Source organism: Gadus macrocephalus, chromosome 7, assembly GCF_031168955.1.
Source record: "Gadus macrocephalus chromosome 7, ASM3116895v1".
Classification (NCBI taxonomy): Eukaryota; Metazoa; Chordata; class Actinopteri; order Gadiformes; family Gadidae; genus Gadus; species Gadus macrocephalus.
In genome coordinates this window covers 15,210,306-15,218,229 of record NC_082388.1, presented here as the reverse complement: position 1 = coordinate 15,218,229, position 7,924 = coordinate 15,210,306, and the positions used below count along the sequence as shown (strand labels likewise).

The following is a 7,924-nucleotide window of genomic DNA, read 5'->3' as shown; positions in this document are numbered from 1 at the left end:
CACTGTCGCTTTATTTGTTTGCTTTTTAATTGATCATAATATATACGTTTTATTTACTTCTCCCATTCTCGGGTTCACATGGTTCTGTGCTTTGATGATCTTTCTTTAATAGTTTATATCAGGGGTCAGCAACCTTTTCAACATGCAGTGCCAGTTTGACATTTTCTCGTCAATGAGTGTGCCTTAAGCAACAATATATTAAATATTAAGCTGAATTATGACACAGCGACCAAAAACATTTCCAGAAGACCTGGTATTGTATCATACCCATATAGTCGACAATCATGCATCAACATTTTAATTGTTTTTTTGTTCTTATATTTGCTACATGGGCTTACAAATTATAATTACATATGCCCCATCTTAAAACCTCACTTTCAGAAACTCATTCAAAAACATATTTGCACTGTGAGAAATATAAAAAACAAGAATAGATGACAATGTTGGAACCATCCACATCAATATCTTTAAGACATGTACAGCTTTGCAAAACCATGTGAAGGCGATGCATACAGGCCACTTTTTTTCAGAACACTGCTTTCAGTAACTCATTTAATCATATTTGCACTGGGAGGAAATGCCCAAAACAGAATAAAGTGCCAAAAAAAATCGGTATTAATAATTATGCTGCCGTATTGTGCAGTGACATTTTTTGATAATAATATATATACATAATTTTTTTTTTTTAAGTGTGCCAATGATTATGCCGCCTCATGCCAGTGGTGGCACGCGTGCCTAGGGTTGCCGACCCCTGGCTTATATAGTAGTAGTAGTATATATAGTAGGTTTTGTGGAATGAAGCAACCCACATATATTCGGAGCTAGACTATGTTACTATACCATCAACATATTAACTCCAGCATGGGATCAAAGATTCAAAGGTTTTATTTGTCACATACACATACAGGATAGGCAGCGGACTGTTTGTGAGACATACCCGGTATTATCTGTGTTCAATAAATAATGAAATACAATGAAATTAAAATATAATAAAATATTACGTAAAATATTAATATGCACGCCCTGTGACGGCGCAGGCGTCTGATTGACCTGAGGGTCACACAAAGTCTGTTTCCGGAGTGAATGGGATCCTTTATAATCCTTCTGGCTCTGCTGGTGTTTAGGTCCTGCAGAGGGGGGAGTGGGGTGCACATGGTCCACTCAGCTGACCTCACCACCCTGGGCAGGTCTCGCTGCTCCCGACAGGCGCCGTTTCCATAGCAGACAGATCCTGTACGACTAGATACTGTAGCTTCTGTCAGTATACTCTGTAAAGTGACGGAGTGGAAGGAATTCAGGATCCGTTGGGAGACCCTGAATCTTCTTAGATGTCTGAGGTGAATTTAGGCGTTGCCTTTATCTGCATCTATTACTGTACTATGTACCAATATGGATCCCTGTATACGGTGATGACTTGTTTAGTACAGCACTTATTTGAAATATGCAGGTAATATCACAGCATGGTAGGTATCTCAACAAACAACAATTTATGAATGCATTTTTATTGTTTCTCTCTACCGCCTTCACACCTACTTGATAGATAGATTCTCCTCCAGTATCCCTCTCAGTGTCATTCATTAAAAAACTAAACTCCATCTTTATTACTCCGTCCTCCAGTCTTCTCATGTCACCCTGCATGCTCAGGCCAGCTTCGTTGGCCTACCGCGTGGCTAATGTGGCGGCCAGGAGCTCCAGGACATCTGTCGTCTGCTGCGATATTGTTAAGGAATATCTCGTTTGTAGTGTGTAACCGCTCATTGCTCCCCATAGCTGTGAGGGAGGACAAAGGCAGAGAGGCAGAGAAACGAGTGGCAATTACCCCAAGAAAGGCCATGATTAGGAGTTAGCGGCTCATTAGCTTCCATCGATGTTCCTGAAACAAATGGCCCGTTGAGTGGCTTTCATGCCAGACTGCTGGCTTCCCGCAAGGATAATGAGAAAAAATAAGAATTTACTCATAACCGCAACGTCAAAAAACACACTTAGATTTTTGGGTTTGCTGGGTTTTAGCAAAATAAAGCAAAGTAAAATAAATATAAATATATAGAACCATGTATATGATTCAATGTATATATAGAACCAAATAGGGTTTTATATATATATATATATATATATATATAGGCATCAATACAGCAGTGGACTTAAAGCTGTGAGACACAGATGTTTAATTCTGTGACTTGGAGTGGATTTCCACCAATTTGTGTGACAGGCTGCTTAATAGGGAACATGGGGCTGCTTTCATCTACCAAACACCCCCTCTGTTCTTTAAAAAGATGTGTGGCCCTAAAGAACACACATCCACGTGCCTCCTACCTTTCTCTGAGGAGAGACCATTTAAAGGCTCAGGAACCCTTTGCAGGTGTTTTGGATTAATATGCTGAGTGTGACACTTTGAGCCTACAATATTGAACCTTTTCACAATACTCTATTTTTTTAATTTTGGGTTATCATAGGCTGTAAGCCATAATCATTAAAATTGTAACAAATAAAGTCTTGAAATATCACACTTTACATCTGATGTAATATATTAGTATCACAATTCACGTTGTATAACCGAAGTAAATGTAAATATTATTATTTATAAAATTTAACCTGTAGAGGACAAGAAACTTAAAGGCGATAGACGACAGCAGATAAGGGAAAAAAGTCAAACAACAGAACATGTGACACAAACTCAGTATGACAAACCTCAGTTGTATTGATATTAGTATTAGGGATGTTAGTAAGATTCACACTGCACAACGTCTATCATGACACCCACAGACAACACACACACACACACACACACACACACACACACACACACACACACACACACACACACACACACACACACACACACACACACACACACACACACACAGACCCACACACAAGACCACACAACCATGTACACATTTACTATAGAATGTACTGGTTCCGATCCTCAATTTCCGCAGACTACCTGGCCTCCTTGGGTAAGGTGTCCAACCTATACACCTGCTCCTTAGTAACAGACAGTATCTGAATTCACTCAAAAGGAGTAGTGAATAGTAAATGAATGATGGTACGTGAGACATGCAGCAACTCTGGCCTTGGTTGCTAGCAGGGCTCGTTCCCTAACCTCCCTCCCCTTCACGTCTGCTTAGTGAAGACAAGATTCAAAGATTCAAAGGTTTTTTATTTGTCACATATTCATACAGGATGTGCAGTGAATAGTTTGTGTGGCATACTCTGTATTTCTGTGCTTAAAATAGAAAAAAAATGGAGAGACAAGAGACACGATTATAGACGGAGTAGCAGGCTTTGGGTAGAGCTCTGGTTAGGTTTGGACCCACACGCCCCCCCCCCCCCCCAGCTGTTTTCTCCAAGCACCTGACCCTTAGCAGGTGTTGTCAGTCAGTTTAGGTCACATGTTAACATCGCCCTAACAAAGTTGAAGCTACAACCCCCAGTCGACGCAGACAGATGCTTAGCGTCGTTTAGATGGTGAGATTTATTTGTGTGTCAAATCACTGACACACAATTAATTATCACATCATTCTCATAGTATGAGCGTTACACAGTGTCACCTTCCAATCAGGCATCAGTTATGCAACATACGTTTAAGGTGGTGCCTTCTCTGGAACCCCCCAGCCCCCCTCTCTCTCAGAAGGCTGGGTACTGGGGCTCACCGAGTAGAGCCCGTACCATTAAGGCACAGTCCTGATAGCAGCGACCCTGGGTTCAATTCCTGTCGTTTGCTGCATGACCTCACCTCTTCTCCCATACCTTCCTGTCTTCCACTCTATCATAAAGCATAACATAATATGCATAAACAATATAATTAAAAATATGCGCCCCAAATGTAAGACTGGCCCGAGATGGCCACCACAGTAATAATGTCCTGGCTATGCCCCTGGAGGGAGGGCTTTTACCACCATGGTGCTCCTACTGCCAATGGAGGAGACCGAAAGGGAGGCTACACAAAAAAAGAAATGCATCTGTGTATGAGGGGACTCAGTCCAGCACACACAGACCCTTTCAGGGGTGATGAAGGACAGGGTTTGTGTTTTGCTTTGATGGTAGAAGACAGGTTATTTGCTGTGCTGTTGGGAACCGGGAGCGTCTGACTGGCTGAACTAATGTTAGCCCTACCACTGCACAGATGACTACAGTCACTGTGGCTGGAGCGGGGTTCTAAAAGTAACCTTGGGGAGGTGTGTTGTGTGAGGTGTTGTCAGTTTGATGGCTCAAAGATCCGCCCCAGACAAACTCAATGATAGCCGATCCATTCATTATTAAACCACAGATTAAACCAAAGAATGTAAGAATAGTTAACATTTTGCCACACATTATTCTGTAAAAATATGGGCCTTGGAGCTATTTGAATGTGGCTTTCTTATTTGATTGTGAAAGGCTGTGTAGGAGGACAAGAAGCATTTCAGACAAGATGAGAAAACCGCCAAAACCGCCATGAGAAATTGCTGTAATTATCACACGTGCGTGTATACCGCACACACACTCCACACAGACAGACGAGCGTGCACTGCAAACAGACAACAGAAGGGATTGTAATCAAACGCTGATGAACACAGACAATGGTAAATGGAATGCATTTATATCGTGCTCTTCTAACCAGTGGCCACTCAAAGCGCTTTACAATATTGCCTAGATGCCGGTGCAGATGACGGCATGTCAGAGCAGAAGTTAATGACATACTCTATTCTATTTATCATGCCAAAAGCAGAGCAATCTAGCAATTAAGGGGTGAGCCCATTTTAACATTATATTATTATTTTCACAAATGATAATAGACAAAAAAAACATCCGTTGAGATGGGTCAAGCAGCGTTGAGTGGGGCTGGTAGGCTAAGGTTGACTGCTTCATGTTTGTCTCTGTCAGCCAGAAAGTGTCGTCTCTCAGGGAGAATTACTGAGCTTAAACGGCCATCAGCGACGGACATGGGTTTATCATCACAAACAGAGAAGCATGCAGCTTATTGGCTGTCAAGGAATTAACGAAAGCCAATCAAGCCGTGTTAAATGTAATTATGGATTTCAGTCTGCTTAGAGCGAAGCATTTTTATCAACCAAACAAATGACATGCTGTTAAGAGTCTCTGGCAGGAATTCAGTCCACTCATTAATTGGAAACAGAAGGCAAAGAAAACTGGCCATTTTGGATAAGGAAGAAGAATCTGGGGCTTCAAAGTTTGGTTGTTAAAGGTGCTGTATAAGAGCTATCATTTCAGAGCTCTTCATTAGAAATGGCCATGCTATTAGTCATTAGTATCAGCTGTAACTGAGTTAAAAAAAAAAATCCCGGCTCAGTGTTGACCAAAGAGGGCGTCTTATCTGTGATTAATTTGGAGAATCCATCTTGCCTGTCAATCACACGTACAAAACTTTTCATCGGGGAGTAACATAGGGAGGGAGCAGAGAGAGAGGGGACTTTAATAAAGTTGCAAAACCTTGCTCCATTCCAGTCTCTTTGGGGGCACACACACTGTACCGTATTGCCCTGTACCGTAAAGACTCTCTAACCTTATCTACAGGTTCTTTAAGTAAACCCCATGGAGACTATTAAATGTTTTCCTCATTTCTGCTGATAATGGAATTTGCAAAAAAGGACAGTCTTATTTACATTTTCAATGTCTCTAAACTATGTTAGTTGTTTATTAGAAAATAACAAGCTACGCACACAGAAAATATATAAATAAACCTATACCTAAAGGCTACACCTTAGCTAAAAACAAAATGTGAACACTGAACAGCTGTGAACATGATAAAAACAATATTGGTTTAAGTACCAGGTTAATTCAGCACAGAATGGCCTACAGACACACAGTGTTTAAAGAGCAGACTTAATGACTCCCACAGCAGGCCCATAATGTACCCATGACACTCTTCTCTAAATTACTTGCCTCTGCACTCCAGAACATTACCTGGCTCGTGTTCAACCAGGAATTTGTGGAAATTACATTGTCATGATAAAAAACCTTTTTTTTTGGAGCAATTCAAAAATAAAGGCCTACGCCAATATTTTGGAAAATGTCTATACAGTGATATCTAGTAGCCATCAAAATAATGACGGTTGCATTTCAACAGCACATGTTTGCATATTCAAATGAAACTATTTCCCAGCTGCTGTTAGATTTAGGTGAAAAATAAATGTTTGAAGACTATTTAAACGCTGTATTCGTTTTCTGCTAAATAGCAGTTACAGTTGGATGTTTTACACATCGATAGCAAATTGACACAGTTTATATCCACTATCACACCTTTTGTACATATCACATTATTTTAATTAGAACTTTTTAAAATCATGTCATTATTCAAATTTTTTGTATCTTTTGTATTTGCCCAAAATGTCAAATAACAATATAAATCTCTGTATAAATGTGCCTGGTCAGGATTGACCAGATTAGATGGAACATGTTTTCCATACATTCATCCATGTGAACACGATAGATTCCCTGGAGGATTAGAAATGCAGTGCTGCATGAGGAGAATGTGTTTGTGTGCGTCTGTTTGGCTTTGCGTTGCTGTAATGCACAGGAACACAAGAAGCTTTTATAACTCCTGCTGTGTCCATTAGAGCGGTAACCTCCATCCTCTCTGCTCCCCGGGATCTTCCTGTAACCCCATTACCTGTGTTTCACTCTGGCTTCCCTCTCCCAGTGGCAACTATCTGCAAGGCTGCCTAATTAGGTCCCGAGGGTTTCACATATACTAATCCTCTGACACTTGATTCTAGGACACGCACACACACATCAACGCGCATATGCACAGAAAGTGGCAGTAAATGACACCTTTACGCATGCTTAAACAGTACAGACAGCTCCTGGCATTGTGCAGCCTGTTACATTAACATTATATTACCCTAACATGAGCTCATATAATATCTGGCAATGTCAAGAAATATGATGATATGATATACCGGCAACAAGACCACGAACAAACCACCATGATATTTACTCTGCATTGTTCATATTCTGACTACACACTATACTATAATTAGAAATGGACATCAAAGCTATTTTCAAGTTTCTTTATTAACACGATTGACTGTCCACAAGCTGAAGAATAGTACTGGATTAAATCAATTCATAACACCAGGAGAAGTGACATGGGGCAAGGCACTCAATTATTTACACCACTCTCAACCTATGGAATGTCATGTGTGAATCACCACTTGTACTGTATAGGATACACAGCATGCATACTACTCACCAATGCTAAAAGCAATGCTAATTATGATGATCGCACAATATGTACGATATGTACAATTATTTCGGTGATACAAGAGGTGAATTATGCTGTCATCCCAGCTGCACTAAGTCATTCATTTATCTTCACTGCCACCATCACTTTTGTTTACATATTCCTTTTGAATTCTCTGTAGGCTGACGAGGCCGCGGGTGGGTGGGCTTTGAGTGGTTTGGCGCTCCCCACCATTTCAAATCGTTTTAATAACATCCAAAGTGATGGCGACAGTGCTAAAAGGCGGTGAGGTAGGGGTGGTGCAGGGTTTCAGAGTCCCAGGGATGAGCCATCAGTGCGTCATAGAGAGAGGAGCTATGAGCAGGGGGCTACACTGTAAGTGGACAGCAGTGTGCGTGTGTGTAAAACACAAATGTCCAACACAGTGTTCCTGTGTCGGACTCCCCTCCCTCTGCACTGAAGGCTCTGCTGTCCATCCAGCTGGGATCACTGGGTTTCAGTCAACACTTCCAGGGGCAGAGTGGGGCACTTTTTCATACCGGGAGCGAAGGCCATTCCGCCTCTGAACACTTCACATTGAGATGGTGACAACCGGAAGCCTTCATAACGACGGTTCAAATAATAACATAAACATGTGTACATAAATGTTGAGACATCAAATGTTTGAACTTCGATGAAATGTGAGGAGTTTGGGTTAATAAGAGGAAAACCAGGGGATTTATCCCATAATGTGATGGTATA

At 41.1% G+C, this 7,924-nt stretch overlaps 1 protein-coding gene across 1 annotated transcript in view; it reads right to left on the bottom strand.

Annotated features, from left to right (window-relative positions):
- Positions 1–6,996: 6,996 nt before the first annotated feature.
- Positions 6,997–7,924, bottom strand: part of nipal4 (NIPA like domain containing 4) — a 7,751-nt gene continuing 6,823 nt past the window's right edge. The window contains exon 10 of the mRNA XM_060056853.1: positions 6,997–7,924. This exon is cut by the window's right edge and continues 602 nt beyond it. The gene's annotated coding sequence lies outside the window, so the exon portion shown is untranslated.